At 67.6% G+C, this 12927-nt stretch overlaps 6 non-coding genes across 6 annotated transcripts; all 6 read right to left on the reverse strand.

The window, feature by feature from the left end:
• Positions 1-8: 8 nt before the first annotated feature.
• LOC141413414 (5S ribosomal RNA) lies at positions 9-127 on the reverse strand. Its single transcript, XR_012438206.1, has one exon. It is a non-coding gene; the product is annotated as a 5S ribosomal RNA (ribosomal RNA).
• Positions 128-2272: 2145 nt separating this feature from the next.
• Positions 2273-2391, reverse strand: LOC141413415 (5S ribosomal RNA). Its single transcript, XR_012438207.1, has one exon. It is a non-coding gene; the product is annotated as a 5S ribosomal RNA (ribosomal RNA).
• A 2147-nt stretch (positions 2392-4538) lies between these two features.
• LOC141413416 (5S ribosomal RNA) lies at positions 4539-4657 on the reverse strand. Its single transcript, XR_012438208.1, has one exon. It is a non-coding gene; the product is annotated as a 5S ribosomal RNA (ribosomal RNA).
• A 2147-nt stretch (positions 4658-6804) lies between these two features.
• Positions 6805-6923, reverse strand: LOC141413417 (5S ribosomal RNA). Its single transcript, XR_012438209.1, has one exon. It is a non-coding gene; the product is annotated as a 5S ribosomal RNA (ribosomal RNA).
• Positions 6924-9068: 2145 nt separating this feature from the next.
• LOC141413418 (5S ribosomal RNA) lies at positions 9069-9187 on the reverse strand. Its single transcript, XR_012438210.1, has one exon. It is a non-coding gene; the product is annotated as a 5S ribosomal RNA (ribosomal RNA).
• A 2145-nt stretch (positions 9188-11332) lies between these two features.
• Positions 11333-11451, reverse strand: LOC141413419 (5S ribosomal RNA). The gene has a single exon (XR_012438211.1). It is a non-coding gene; the product is annotated as a 5S ribosomal RNA (ribosomal RNA).
• Positions 11452-12927: the final 1476 nt, after the last annotated feature.

Here is a 12927-nt window from a genome sequence, read left to right on the forward strand (position 1 = left end):
GGAGCAAAAGCCTACAGCACCCGGTATTCCCAGGCGGTCTCCCATCCAAGTACTAACCAGGCCCGACCCTGCTTAGCTTCCGAGATCAGACGAGATCGGGCGCGTTCAGGGTGGTATGGCCGTAGACGCTAGCCGCCGCCTCCGGGAGCCCCAAGAGCCTGCCGAGGGCCCCGGCGTGCGTCTCCACGCTGCTCTCCTGGCACGGCTGGGAGTCCGGGTGGGGGCTGGCAGCCCGGGGCCAGCGGCCAGAGGCCCCGCGCGCCTGCTCGGGCAGCCGGTCTCGCCCAGGTGGCCGCTGGGTGGCTTTCTTCCCGAGGTGTCCTGCTGCCAGGACGAGGGTCAAGTTTTCTCGGGGGAAAATTTCTCAGTGCTCTCGGGCGCTTGTTCTTCTGGGAATGTCCACTGCTGTGGCCAAGGCGGGGGACGCACAGCTCGGGCCAGGGCAAGCAGCCGCCCTCCTCCGTCGCCTCCTGGAGCCGTATCCTTGGGTGGGTGCGTGGCTCCCAGCGGAGGTCTCGGGGACCCTTCCGGTCCTCTTCGTCCGGAAAGCGCCACTGCCCCTCCAGCCCATCAGGAAAACGGCAGCCGCGCCCTTCGCCGACCCGCTCCGCCCTCCTCCACACTCAGGGCCTGGGGCTGCGGGGCTGAATCGTGAGGCTTTCCAGCCCAGGACTTCACCTCTGGCCCCTTTCACACCCGGGATCTTGGGAAGAAGAAACAAAACCAAACACAGCCAAAGCCATCTCCTCCGACCCGGGGCCCCTCCACATCCCTTCCGATCCCGGGTTCCTGCCGGCCTCCCGGGGCGTTTCTCCCAGGCAGGCCTTCGCGGCCACTACACGGGGCTGAGCACTCGAGTCCTCGGGCGTCACGGGGCCCGCGGCCACGCCAAGCACGCACGACTCCCGGGTCTCGTCTGCTCCTGGGTGCCCTGGGCCTCTTCCCTGTGCCGCTGCTGGGTCTTGTGCCCCTGCTTGGCCTCCTTCAGACCCGGCCCCGTGCTACGCGGCCACGTGCTACAGGATCGTGCCAGCAGAACTGGCCCTGGCTGAGCCCCGTACCCACCCTCCTGCCATCCCTGGCCCTGCTAGCAAATGGCAGAGATCCTCTGGCCTCCGAGCCCAGACAAAAATCCTGATGCAGTTGGCCGAGGGGCCGCAAACCAAGGCTTCGCTTGTTCCCGCTCAGGCCCCAGCCATACCCTCTTGTCCTTCGGCTGCTCGTGTGTGGGGTGGGGGAGAGGAGGGTGCGTCCCCGTGCGTGCGTGCGTGGTCTGGGTGTCTCTGCGTGGTGTGTGTGTGTGTGTGTGTGTGTGTTAGATGCCGTGCCTGGTGTAGGTGGGGAAGAGCAAGCCCTCACGCACAGAGCCCCATCACACACTGGGGCCGGGCCGAGGGGGTCAATCTGCTCGGCCTGATTGCGTTGGGCATACATTGCAGAAGGTGGGTTTTCCAAGGCGGAGCAGAGGGTCCCGGCACCTGAGGTTGTCCACGGGGAGAATGTCTGTTCCACGGGGGCAAGCGGTCCCTTCCGTCGTGCCCAAGCCCATGTGACCCCGAAGGCCAGGTGGCCCCGGTCCTTGAGCTGACTGAGGAGTGCTTTGAGACCCGAAGGGTGGCACAGGCGACTGGGCGCCAGCGGCGGCCCTCCCTCCCTTTGAGTGGGACGGGGAGCTGCCGCTGGCATCCGGAGCTCTGGCGGCCTGCGCCCTCTGTCCCTGTGACCGCAGGCTCTGCCGTGGGAGGCGGGATCCCACGTAGAGGTCGCGCGCTGGCTGCCCTGTCTTGGGTTGAGCGACGGAGCGCGACGTGGAGCAGCACCCGACTGAGGCTCCCTGCTTCTCTGTCCCCTGGCGTCTTGCCCTGGACCCAGTGCACCACCTTGTGGCGAGCCCAGGTGTGGCGCGTCCCGCTGTGGGGCCCGCTGGGGTGCAGGACCCACTTTCTCATGGCTTCCGCACGTCCCTCCCCGCCCGCCTGGAGGGCAGTTGGGGAGCGGTCCCCAACGTGGCCTGGGACCAACCTCGCTGGTGACCCGTGTCGCGGGCGCGCGCCCCAGGAGAGTGTGGGGAGGGGAGAGGATTCGGGGACGTAGCTGTGAGGATTCGGTGTGCGTGGGTCTGGCGGGTGGCCCGGACGGGGTCGGGGTCGTGGTCACGGTGGGTCGTTGTGGTGGTGGTGGTGGTGGTGGTGCTGGGGGTGGTGGTGGTGGTGGGGGGGGTGGTGGCGAAGTCCCCGAAGACAAAAGGAGCAGCGAGGGAGGGAGGAGCAAAAGCCTACAGCACCCGGTATTCCCAGGCGGTCTCCCATCCAAGTACTAACCAGGCCCGACCCTGCTTAGCTTCCGAGATCAGACGAGATCGGGCGCGTTCAGGGTGGTATGGCCGTAGACGCTAGCCGCCGCCTCCGGGAGCCCCAAGAGCCTGCCGAGGGCCCCGGCGTGCGTCTCCACGCTGCTCTCCTGGCACGGCTGGGAGTCCGGGTGGGGGCTGGCAGCCCGGGGCCAGCGGCCAGAGGCCCCGCGCGCCTGCTCGGGCAGCCGGTCTCGCCCAGGTGGCCGCTGGGTGGCTTTCTTCCCGAGGTGTCCTGCTGCCAGGACGAGGGTCAAGTTTTCTCGGGGGAAAATTTCTCAGTGCTCTCGGGCGCTTGTTCTTCTGGGAATGTCCACTGCTGTGGCCAAGGCGGGGGACGCACAGCTCGGGCCAGGGCAAGCAGCCGCCCTCCTCCGTCGCCTCCTGGAGCCGTATCCTTGGGTGGGTGCGTGGCTCCCAGCGGAGGTCTCGGGGACCCTTCCGGTCCTCTTCGTCCGGAAAGCGCCACTGCCCCTCCAGCCCATCAGGAAAACGGCAGCCGCGCCCTTCGCCGACCCGCTCCGCCCTCCTCCACACTCAGGGCCTGGGGCTGCGGGGCTGAATCGTGAGGCTTTCCAGCCCAGGACTTCACCTCTGGCCCCTTTCACACCCGGGATCTTGGGAAGAAGAAACAAAACCAAACACAGCCAAAGCCATCTCCTCCGACCCGGGGCCCCTCCACATCCCTTCCGATCCCGGGTTCCTGCCGGCCTCCCGGGGCGTTTCTCCCAGGCAGGCCTTCGCGGCCACTACACGGGGCTGAGCACTCGAGTCCTCGGGCGTCACGGGGCCCGCGGCCACGCCAAGCACGCACGACTCCCGGGTCTCGTCTGCTCCTGGGTGCCCTGGGCCTCTTCCCTGTGCCGCTGCTGGGTCTTGTGCCCCTGCTTGGCCTCCTTCAGACCCGGCCCCGTGCTACGCGGCCACGTGCTACAGGATCGTGCCAGCAGAACTGGCCCTGGCTGAGCCCCGTACCCACCCTCCTGCCATCCCTGGCCCTGCTAGCAAATGGCAGAGATCCTCTGGCCTCCGAGCCCAGACAAAAATCCTGATGCAGTTGGCCGAGGGGCCGCAAACCAAGGCTTCGCTTGTTCCCGCTCAGGCCCCAGCCATACCCTCTTGTCCTTCGGCTGCTCGTGTGTGGGGTGGGGGAGAGGAGGGTGCGTCCCCGTGCGTGCGTGCGTGGTCTGGGTGTCTCTGCGTGGTGTGTGTGTGTGTGTGTGTGTGTGTGTTAGATGCCGTGCCTGGTGTAGGTGGGGAAGAGCAAGCCCTCACGCACAGAGCCCCATCACACACTGGGGCCGGGCCGAGGGGGTCAATCTGCTCGGCCTGATTGCGTTGGGCATACATTGCAGAAGGTGGGTTTTCCAAGGCGGAGCAGAGGGTCCCGGCACCTGAGGTTGTCCACGGGGAGAATGTCTGTTCCACGGGGGCAAGCGGTCCCTTCCGTCGTGCCCAAGCCCATGTGACCCCGAAGGCCAGGTGGCCCCGGTCCTTGAGCTGACTGAGGAGTGCTTTGAGACCCGGAGGGTGGCACAGGCGACTGGGCGCCAGCGGCGGCCCTCCCTCCCTTTGAGCGGGACGGGGAGCTGCCGCTGGCATCCGGAGCTCTGGCGGCCTGCGCCCTCTGTCCCTGTGACCGCAGGCTCTGCCGTGGGAGGCGGGATCCCACGTAGAGGTCGCGCGCTGGCTGCCCTGTCTTGGGTTGAGCGACGGAGCGCGACGTGGAGCAGCACCCGACTGAGGCTCCCTGCTTCTCTGTCCCCTGGCGTCTTGCCCTGGACCCAGTGCACCACCTTGTGGCGAGCCCAGGTGTGGCGCGTCCCGCTGTGGGGCCCGCTGGGGTGCAGGACCCACTTTCTCATGGCTTCCGCACGTCCCTCCCCGCCCGCCTGGAGGGCAGTTGGGGAGCGGTCCCCAACGTGGCCTGGGACCAACCTCGCTGGTGACCCGTGTCGCGGGCGCGCGCCCCAGGAGAGTGTGGGGAGGGGAGAGGATTCGGGGACGTAGCTGTGAGGATTCGGTGTGCGTGGGTCTGGCGGGTGGCCCGGACGGGGTCGGGGTCGTGGTCACGGTGGGTCGTTGTGGTGGTGGTGGTGGTGGTGGTGCTGGGGGTGGTGGTGGTGGTGGGGGGGGTGGTGGCGAAGTCCCCGAAGACAAAAGGAGCAGCGAGGGAGGGAGGAGCAAAAGCCTACAGCACCCGGTATTCCCAGGCGGTCTCCCATCCAAGTACTAACCAGGCCCGACCCTGCTTAGCTTCCGAGATCAGACGAGATCGGGCGCGTTCAGGGTGGTATGGCCGTAGACGCTAGCCGCCGCCTCCGGGAGCCCCAAGAGCCTGCCGAGGGCCCCGGCGTGCGTCTCCACGCTGCTCTCCTGGCACGGCTGGGAGTCCGGGTGGGGGCTGGCAGCCCGGGGCCAGCGGCCAGAGGCTCCGCGCGCCTGCTCGGGCAGCCGGTCTCGCCCAGGTGGCCGCTGGGTGGCTTTCTTCCCGAGGTGTCCTGCTGCCAGGACGAGGGTCAAGTTTTCTCGGGGGAAAATTTCTCAGTGCTCTCGGGCGCTTGTTCTTCTGGGAATGTCCACTGCTGTGGCCAAGGCGGGGGACGCACAGCTCGGGTCAGGGCAAGCAGCCGCCCTCCTCCGTCGCCTCCTGGAGCCGTATCCTTGGGTGGGTGCGTGGCTCCCAGCGGAGGTCTCGGGGACCCTTCCGGTCCTCTTCGTCCGGAAAGCGCCACTGCCCCTCCAGCCCATCAGGAAAACGGCAGCCGCGCCCTTCGCCGACCCGCTCCGCCCTCCTCCACACTCAGGGCCTGGGGCTGCGGGGCTGAATCGTGAGGCTTTCCAGCCCAGGACTTCACCTCTGGCCCCTTTCACACCCGGGATCTTGGGAAGAAGAAACAAAACCAAACACAGCCAAAGCCATCTCCTCCGACCCGGGGCCCCTCCACATCCCTTCCGATCCCGGGTTCCTGCCGGCCTCCCGGGGCGTTTCTCCCAGGCAGGCCTTCGCGGCCACTACACGGGGCTGAGCACTCGAGTCCTCGGGCGTCACGGGGCCCGCGGCCACGCCAAGCACGCACGACTCCCGGGTCTCGTCTGCTCCTGGGTGCCCTGGGCCTCTTCCCTGTGCCGCTGCTGGGTCTTGTGCCCCTGCTTGGCCTCCTTCAGACCCGGCCCCGTGCTACGCGGCCACGTGCTACAGGATCGTGCCAGCAGAACTGGCCCTGGCTGAGCCCCGTACCCACCCTCCTGCCATCCCTGGCCCTGCTAGCAAATGGCAGAGATCCTCTGGCCTCCGAGCCCAGACAAAAATCCTGATGCAGTTGGCCGAGGGGCCGCAAACCAAGGCTTCGCTTGTTCCCGCTCAGGCCCCAGCCATACCCTCTTGTCCTTCGGCTGCTCGTGTGTGGGGTGGGGGAGAGGAGGGTGCGTCCCCGTGCGTGCGTGCGTGGTCTGGGTGTCTCTGCGTGGTGTGTGTGTGTGTGTGTGTGTGTGTGTTAGATGCCGTGCCTGGTGTAGGTGGGGAAGAGCAAGCCCTCACGCACAGAGCCCCATCACACACTGGGGCCGGGCCGAGGGGGTCAATCTGCTCGGCCTGATTGCGTTGGGCATACATTGCAGAAGGTGGGTTTTCCAAGGCGGAGCAGAGGGTCCCGGCACCTGAGGTTGTCCACGGGGAGAATGTCTGTTCCACGGGGGCAAGCGGTCCCTTCCGTCGTGCCCAAGCCCATGTGACCCCGAAGGCCAGGTGGCCCCGGTCCTTGAGCTGACTGAGGAGTGCTTTGAGACCCGGAGGGTGGCACAGGCGACTGGGCGCCAGCGGCGGCCCTCCCTCCCTTTGAGCGGGACGGGGAGCTGCCGCTGGCATCCGGAGCTCTGGCGGCCTGCGCCCTCTGTCCCTGTGACCGCAGGCTCTGCCGTGGGAGGCGGGATCCCACGTAGAGGTCGCGCGCTGGCTGCCCTGTCTTGGGTTGAGCGACGGAGCGCGACGTGGAGCAGCACCCGACTGAGGCTCCCTGCTTCTCTGTCCCCTGGCGTCTTGCCCTGGACCCAGTGCACCACCTTGTGGCGAGCCCAGGTGTGGCGCGTCCCGCTGTGGGGCCCGCTGGGGTGCAGGACCCACTTTCTCATGGCTTCCGCACGTCCCTCCCCGCCCGCCTGGAGGGCAGTTGGGGAGCGGTCCCCAACGTGGCCTGGGACCAACCTCGCTGGTGACCCGTGTCGCGGGCGCGCGCCCCAGGAGAGTGTGGGGAGGGGAGAGGATTCGGGGACGTAGCTGTGAGGATTCGGTGTGCGTGGGTCTGGCGGGTGGCCCGGACGGGGTCGGGGTCGTGGTCACGGTGGGTCGTTGTGGTGGTGGTGGTGGTGGTGGTGCTGGGGGTGGTGGTGGTGGTGGGGGGGGTGGTGGCGAAGTCCCCGAAGACAAAAGGAGCAGCGAGGGAGGGAGGAGCAAAAGCCTACAGCACCCGGTATTCCCAGGCGGTCTCCCATCCAAGTACTAACCAGGCCCGACCCTGCTTAGCTTCCGAGATCAGACGAGATCGGGCGCGTTCAGGGTGGTATGGCCGTAGACGCTAGCCGCCGCCTCCGGGAGCCCCAAGAGCCTGCCGAGGGCCCCGGCGTGCGTCTCCACGCTGCTCTCCTGGCACGGCTGGGAGTCCGGGTGGGGGCTGGCAGCCCGGGGCCAGCGGCCAGAGGCTCCGCGCGCCTGCTCGGGCAGCCGGTCTCGCCCAGGTGGCCGCTGGGTGGCTTTCTTCCCGAGGTGTCCTGCTGCCAGGACGAGGGTCAAGTTTTCTCGGGGGAAAATTTCTCAGTGCTCTCGGGCGCTTGTTCTTCTGGGAATGTCCACTGCTGTGGCCAAGGCGGGGGACGCACAGCTCGGGTCAGGGCAAGCAGCCGCCCTCCTCCGTCGCCTCCTGGAGCCGTATCCTTGGGTGGGTGCGTGGCTCCCAGCGGAGGTCTCGGGGACCCTTCCGGTCCTCTTCGTCCGGAAAGCGCCACTGCCCCTCCAGCCCATCAGGAAAACGGCAGCCGCGCCCTTCGCCGACCCGCTCCGCCCTCCTCCACACTCAGGGCCTGGGGCTGCGGGGCTGAATCGTGAGGCTTTCCAGCCCAGGACTTCACCTCTGGCCCCTTTCACACCCGGGATCTTGGGAAGAAGAAACAAAACCAAACACAGCCAAAGCCATCTCCTCCGACCCGGGGCCCCTCCACATCCCTTCCGATCCCGGGTTCCTGCCGGCCTCCCGGGGCGTTTCTCCCAGGCAGGCCTTCGCGGCCACTACACGGGGCTGAGCACTCGAGTCCTCGGGCGTCACGGGGCCCGCGGCCACGCCAAGCACGCACGACTCCCGGGTCTCGTCTGCTCCTGGGTGCCCTGGGCCTCTTCCCTGTGCCGCTGCTGGGTCTTGTGCCCCTGCTTGGCCTCCTTCAGACCCGGCCCCGTGCTACGCGGCCACGTGCTACAGGATCGTGCCAGCAGAACTGGCCCTGGCTGAGCCCCGTACCCACCCTCCTGCCATCCCTGGCCCTGCTAGCAAATGGCAGAGATCCTCTGGCCTCCGAGCCCAGACAAAAATCCTGATGCAGTTGGCCGAGGGGCCGCAAACCAAGGCTTCGCTTGTTCCCGCTCAGGCCCCAGCCATACCCTCTTGTCCTTCGGCTGCTCGTGTGTGGGGTGGGGGAGAGGAGGGTGCGTCCCCGTGCGTGCGTGCGTGGTCTGGGTGTCTCTGCGTGGTGTGTGTGTGTGTGTGTGTGTGTGTTAGATGCCGTGCCTGGTGTAGGTGGGGAAGAGCAAGCCCTCACGCACAGAGCCCCATCACACACTGGGGCCGGGCCGAGGGGGTCAATCTGCTCGGCCTGATTGCGTTGGGCATACATTGCAGAAGGTGGGTTTTCCAAGGCGGAGCAGAGGGTCCCGGCACCTGAGGTTGTCCACGGGGAGAATGTCTGTTCCACGGGGGCAAGCGGTCCCTTCCGTCGTGCCCAAGCCCATGTGACCCCGAAGGCCAGGTGGCCCCGGTCCTTGAGCTGACTGAGGAGTGCTTTGAGACCCGGAGGGTGGCACAGGCGACTGGGCGCCAGCGGCGGCCCTCCCTCCCTTTGAGCGGGACGGGGAGCTGCCGCTGGCATCCGGAGCTCTGGCGGCCTGCGCCCTCTGTCCCTGTGACCGCAGGCTCTGCCGTGGGAGGCGGGATCCCACGTAGAGGTCGCGCGCTGGCTGCCCTGTCTTGGGTTGAGCGACGGAGCGCGACGTGGAGCAGCACCCGACTGAGGCTCCCTGCTTCTCTGTCCCCTGGCGTCTTGCCCTGGACCCAGTGCACCACCTTGTGGCGAGCCCAGGTGTGGCGCGTCCCGCTGTGGGGCCCGCTGGGGTGCAGGACCCACTTTCTCATGGCTTCCGCACGTCCCTCCCCGCCCGCCTGGAGGGCAGTTGGGGAGCGGTCCCCAACGTGGCCTGGGACCAACCTCGCTGGTGACCCGTGTCGCGGGCGCGCGCCCCAGGAGAGTGTGGGGAGGGGAGAGGATTCGGGGACGTAGCTGTGAGGATTCGGTGTGCGTGGGTCTGGCGGGTGGCCCGGACGGGGTCGAGGTCGTGGTCACGGTGGGTCGTTGTGGTGGTGGTGGTGGTGGTGGTGCTGGGGGTGGTGGTGGTGGTGGGGGGGGTGGTGGCGAAGTCCCCGAAGACAAAAGGAGCAGCGAGGGAGGGAGGAGCAAAAGCCTACAGCACCCGGTATTCCCAGGCGGTCTCCCATCCAAGTACTAACCAGGCCCGACCCTGCTTAGCTTCCGAGATCAGACGAGATCGGGCGCGTTCAGGGTGGTATGGCCGTAGACGCTAGCCGCCGCCTCCGGGAGCCCCAAGAGCCTGCCGAGGGCCCCGGCGTGCGTCTCCACGCTGCTCTCCTGGCACGGCTGGGAGTCCGGGTGGGGGCTGGCAGCCCGGGGCCAGCGGCCAGAGGCCCCGCGCGCCTGCTCGGGCAGCCGGTCTCGCCCAGGTGGCCGCTGGGTGGCTTTCTTCCCGAGGTGTCCTGCTGCCAGGACGAGGGTCAAGTTTTCTCGGGGGAAAATTTCTCAGTGCTCTCGGGCGCTTGTTCTTCTGGGAATGTCCACTGCTGTGGCCAAGGCGGGGGACGCACAGCTCGGGCCAGGGCAAGCAGCCGCCCTCCTCCGTCGCCTCCTGGAGCCGTATCCTTGGGTGGGTGCGTGGCTCCCAGCGGAGGTCTCGGGGACCCTTCCGGTCCTCTTCGTCCGGAAAGCGCCACTGCCCCTCCAGCCCATCAGGAAAACGGCAGCCGCGCCCTTCGCCGACCCGCTCCGCCCTCCTCCACACTCAGGGCCTGGGGCTGCGGGGCTGAATCGTGAGGCTTTCCAGCCCAGGACTTCACCTCTGGCCCCTTTCACACCCGGGATCTTGGGAAGAAGAAACAAAACCAAACACAGCCAAAGCCATCTCCTCCGACCCGGGGCCCCTCCACATCCCTTCCGATCCCGGGTTCCTGCCGGCCTCCCGGGGCGTTTCTCCCAGGCAGGCCTTCGCGGCCACTACACGGGGCTGAGCACTCGAGTCCTCGGGCGTCACGGGGCCCGCGGCCACGCCAAGCACGCACGACTCCTGGGTCTCGTCTGCTCCTGGGTGCCCTGGGCCTCTTCCCTGTGCCGCTGCTGGGTCTTGTGCCCCTGCTTGGCCTCCTTCAGACCCGGCCCCGTGCTACGCGGCCACGTGCTACAGGATCGTGCCAGCAGAACTGGCCCTGGCTGAGCCCCGTACCCACCCTCCTGCCATCCCTGGCCCTGCTAGCAAATGGCAGAGATCCTCTGGCCTCCGAGCCCAGACAAAAATCCTGATGCAGTTGGCCGAGGGGCCGCAAACCAAGGCTTCGCTTGTTCCCGCTCAGGCCCCAGCCATACCCTCTTGTCCTTCGGCTGCTCGTGTGTGGGGTGGGGGAGAGGAGGGTGCGTCCCCGTGCGTGCGTGCGTGGTCTGGGTGTCTCTGCGTGGTGTGTGTGTGTGTGTGTGTGTGTGTTAGATGCCGTGCCTGGTGTAGGTGGGGAAGAGCAAGCCCTCACGCACAGAGCCCCATCACACACTGGGGCCGGGCCGAGGGGGTCAATCTGCTCGGCCTGATTGCGTTGGGCATACATTGCAGAAGGTGGGTTTTCCAAGGCGGAGCAGAGGGTCCCGGCACCTGAGGTTGTCCACGGGGAGAATGTCTGTTCCACGGGGGCAAGCGGTCCCTTCCGTCGTGCCCAAGCCCATGTGACCCCGAAGGCCAGGTGGCCCCGGTCCTTGAGCTGACTGAGGAGTGCTTTGAGACCCGGAGGGTGGCACAGGCGACTGGGCGCCAGCGGCGGCCCTCCCTCCCTTTGAGCGGGACGGGGAGCTGCCGCTGGCATCTGGAGCTCTGGCGGCCTGCGCCCTCTGTCCCTGTGACCGCAGGCTCTGCCGTGGGAGGCGGGATCCCACGTAGAGGTCGCGCGCTGGCTGCCCTGTCTTGGGTTGAGCGACGGAGCGCGACGTGGAGCAGCACCCGACTGAGGCTCCCTGCTTCTCTGTCCCCTGGCGTCTTGCCCTGGACCCAGTGCACCACCTTGTGGCGAGCCCAGGTGTGGCGCGTCCCGCTGTGGGGCCCGCTGGGGTGCAGGACCCACTTTCTCATGGCTTCCGCACGTCCCTCCCCGCCCGCCTGGAGGGCAGTTGGGGAGCGGTCCCCAACGTGGACTGGGACCAACCTCGCTGGTGACCCGTGTCACGGGCGCGCGCCCCAGGAGAGTGTGGGGAGGGGAGAGGATTCGGGGACGTAGCTGTGAGGATTCGGTGTGCGTGGGTCTGGCGGGTGGCCCGGACGGGGTCGGGGTCGTGGTCACGGTGGGTCGTTGTGGTGGTGGTGGTGGTGGTGGTGCTGGGGGTGGTGGTGGTGGGGGGGGGGGTGGTGGCGAAGTCCCCGAAGACAAAAGGAGCAGCGAGGGAGGGAGGAGCAAAAGCCTACAGCACCCGGTATTCCCAGGCGGTCTCCCATCCAAGTACTAACCAGGCCCGACCCTGCTTAGCTTCCGAGATCAGACGAGATCGGGCGCGTTCAGGGTGGTATGGCCGTAGACGCTAGCCGCCGCCTCCGGGAGCCCCAAGAGCCTGCCGAGGGCCCCGGCGTGCGTCTCCACGCTGCTCTCCTGGCACGGCTGGGAGTCCGGGTGGGGGCTGGCAGCCCGGGGCCAGCGGCCAGAGGCCCCGCGCGCCTGCTCGGGCAGCCGGTCTCGCCCAGGTGGCCGCTGGGTGGCTTTCTTCCCGAGGTGTCCTGCTGCCAGGACGAGGGTCAAGTTTTCTCGGGGGAAAATTTCTCAGTGCTCTCGGGCGCTTGTTCTTCTGGGAATGTCCACTGCTGTGGCCAAGGCGGGGGACGCACAGCTCGGGCCAGGGCAAGCAGCCGCCCTCCTCCGTCGCCTCCTGGAGCCGTATCCTTGGGTGGGTGCGTGGCTCCCAGCGGAGGTCTCGGGGACCCTTCCGGTCCTCTTCGTCCGGAAAGCGCCACTGCCCCTCCAGCCCATCAGGAAAACGGCAGCCGCGCCCTTCGCCGACCCGCTCCGCCCTCCTCCACACTCAGGGCCTGGGGCTGCGGGGCTGAATCGTGAGGCTTTCCAGCCCAGGACTTCACCTCTGGCCCCTTTCACACCCGGGATCTTGGGAAGAAGAAACAAAACCAAACACAGCCAAAGCCATCTCCTCCGACCCGGGGCCCCTCCACATCCCTTCCGATCCCGGGTTCCTGCCGGCCTCCCGGGGCGTTTCTCCCAGGCAGGCCTTCGCGGCCACTACACGGGGCTGAGCACTCGAGTCCTCGGGCGTCACGGGGCCCGCGGCCACGCCAAGCACGCACGACTCCCGGGTCTCGTCTGCTCCTGGGTGCCCTGGGCCTCTTCCCTGTGCCGCTGCTGGGTCTTGTGCCCCTGCTTGGCCTCCTTCAGACCCGGCCCCGTGCTACGCGGCCACGTGCTACAGGATCGTGCCAGCAGAACTGGCCCTGGCTGAGCCCCGTACCCACCCTCCTGCCATCCCTGGCCCTGCTAGCAAATGGCAGAGATCCTCTGGCCTCCGAGCCCAGACAAAAATCCTGATGCAGTTGGCCGAGGGGCCGCAAACCAAGGCTTCGCTTGTTCCCGCTCAGGCCCCAGCCATACCCTCTTGTCCTTCGGCTGCTCGTGTGTGGGGTGGGGGAGAGGAGGGTGCGTCCCCGTGCGTGCGTGCGTGGTCTGGGTGTCTCTGCGTGGTGTGTGTGTGTGTGTGTGTGTGTGTTAGATGCCGTGCCTGGTGTAGGAGGGGAAGAGCAAGCCCTCACGCACAGAGCCCCATCACACACTGGGGCCGGGCCGAGGGGGTCAATCTGCTCGGCCTGATTGCGTTGGGCATACATTGCAGAAGGTGGGTTTTCCAAGGCGGAGCAGAGGGTCCTGGCACCTGAGGTTGTCCACGGGGAGAATGTCTGTTCCACGGGGGCAAGCGGTCCCTTCCGTCGTGCCCAAGCCCATGTGACCCCGAAGGCCAGGTGGCCCCGGTCCTTGAGCTGACTGAGGAGTGCTTTG

This window comes from Castor canadensis, chromosome 10 (genome assembly GCF_047511655.1).
Source record: "Castor canadensis chromosome 10, mCasCan1.hap1v2, whole genome shotgun sequence".
Taxonomy (NCBI): domain Eukaryota; kingdom Metazoa; phylum Chordata; class Mammalia; order Rodentia; family Castoridae; genus Castor; species Castor canadensis.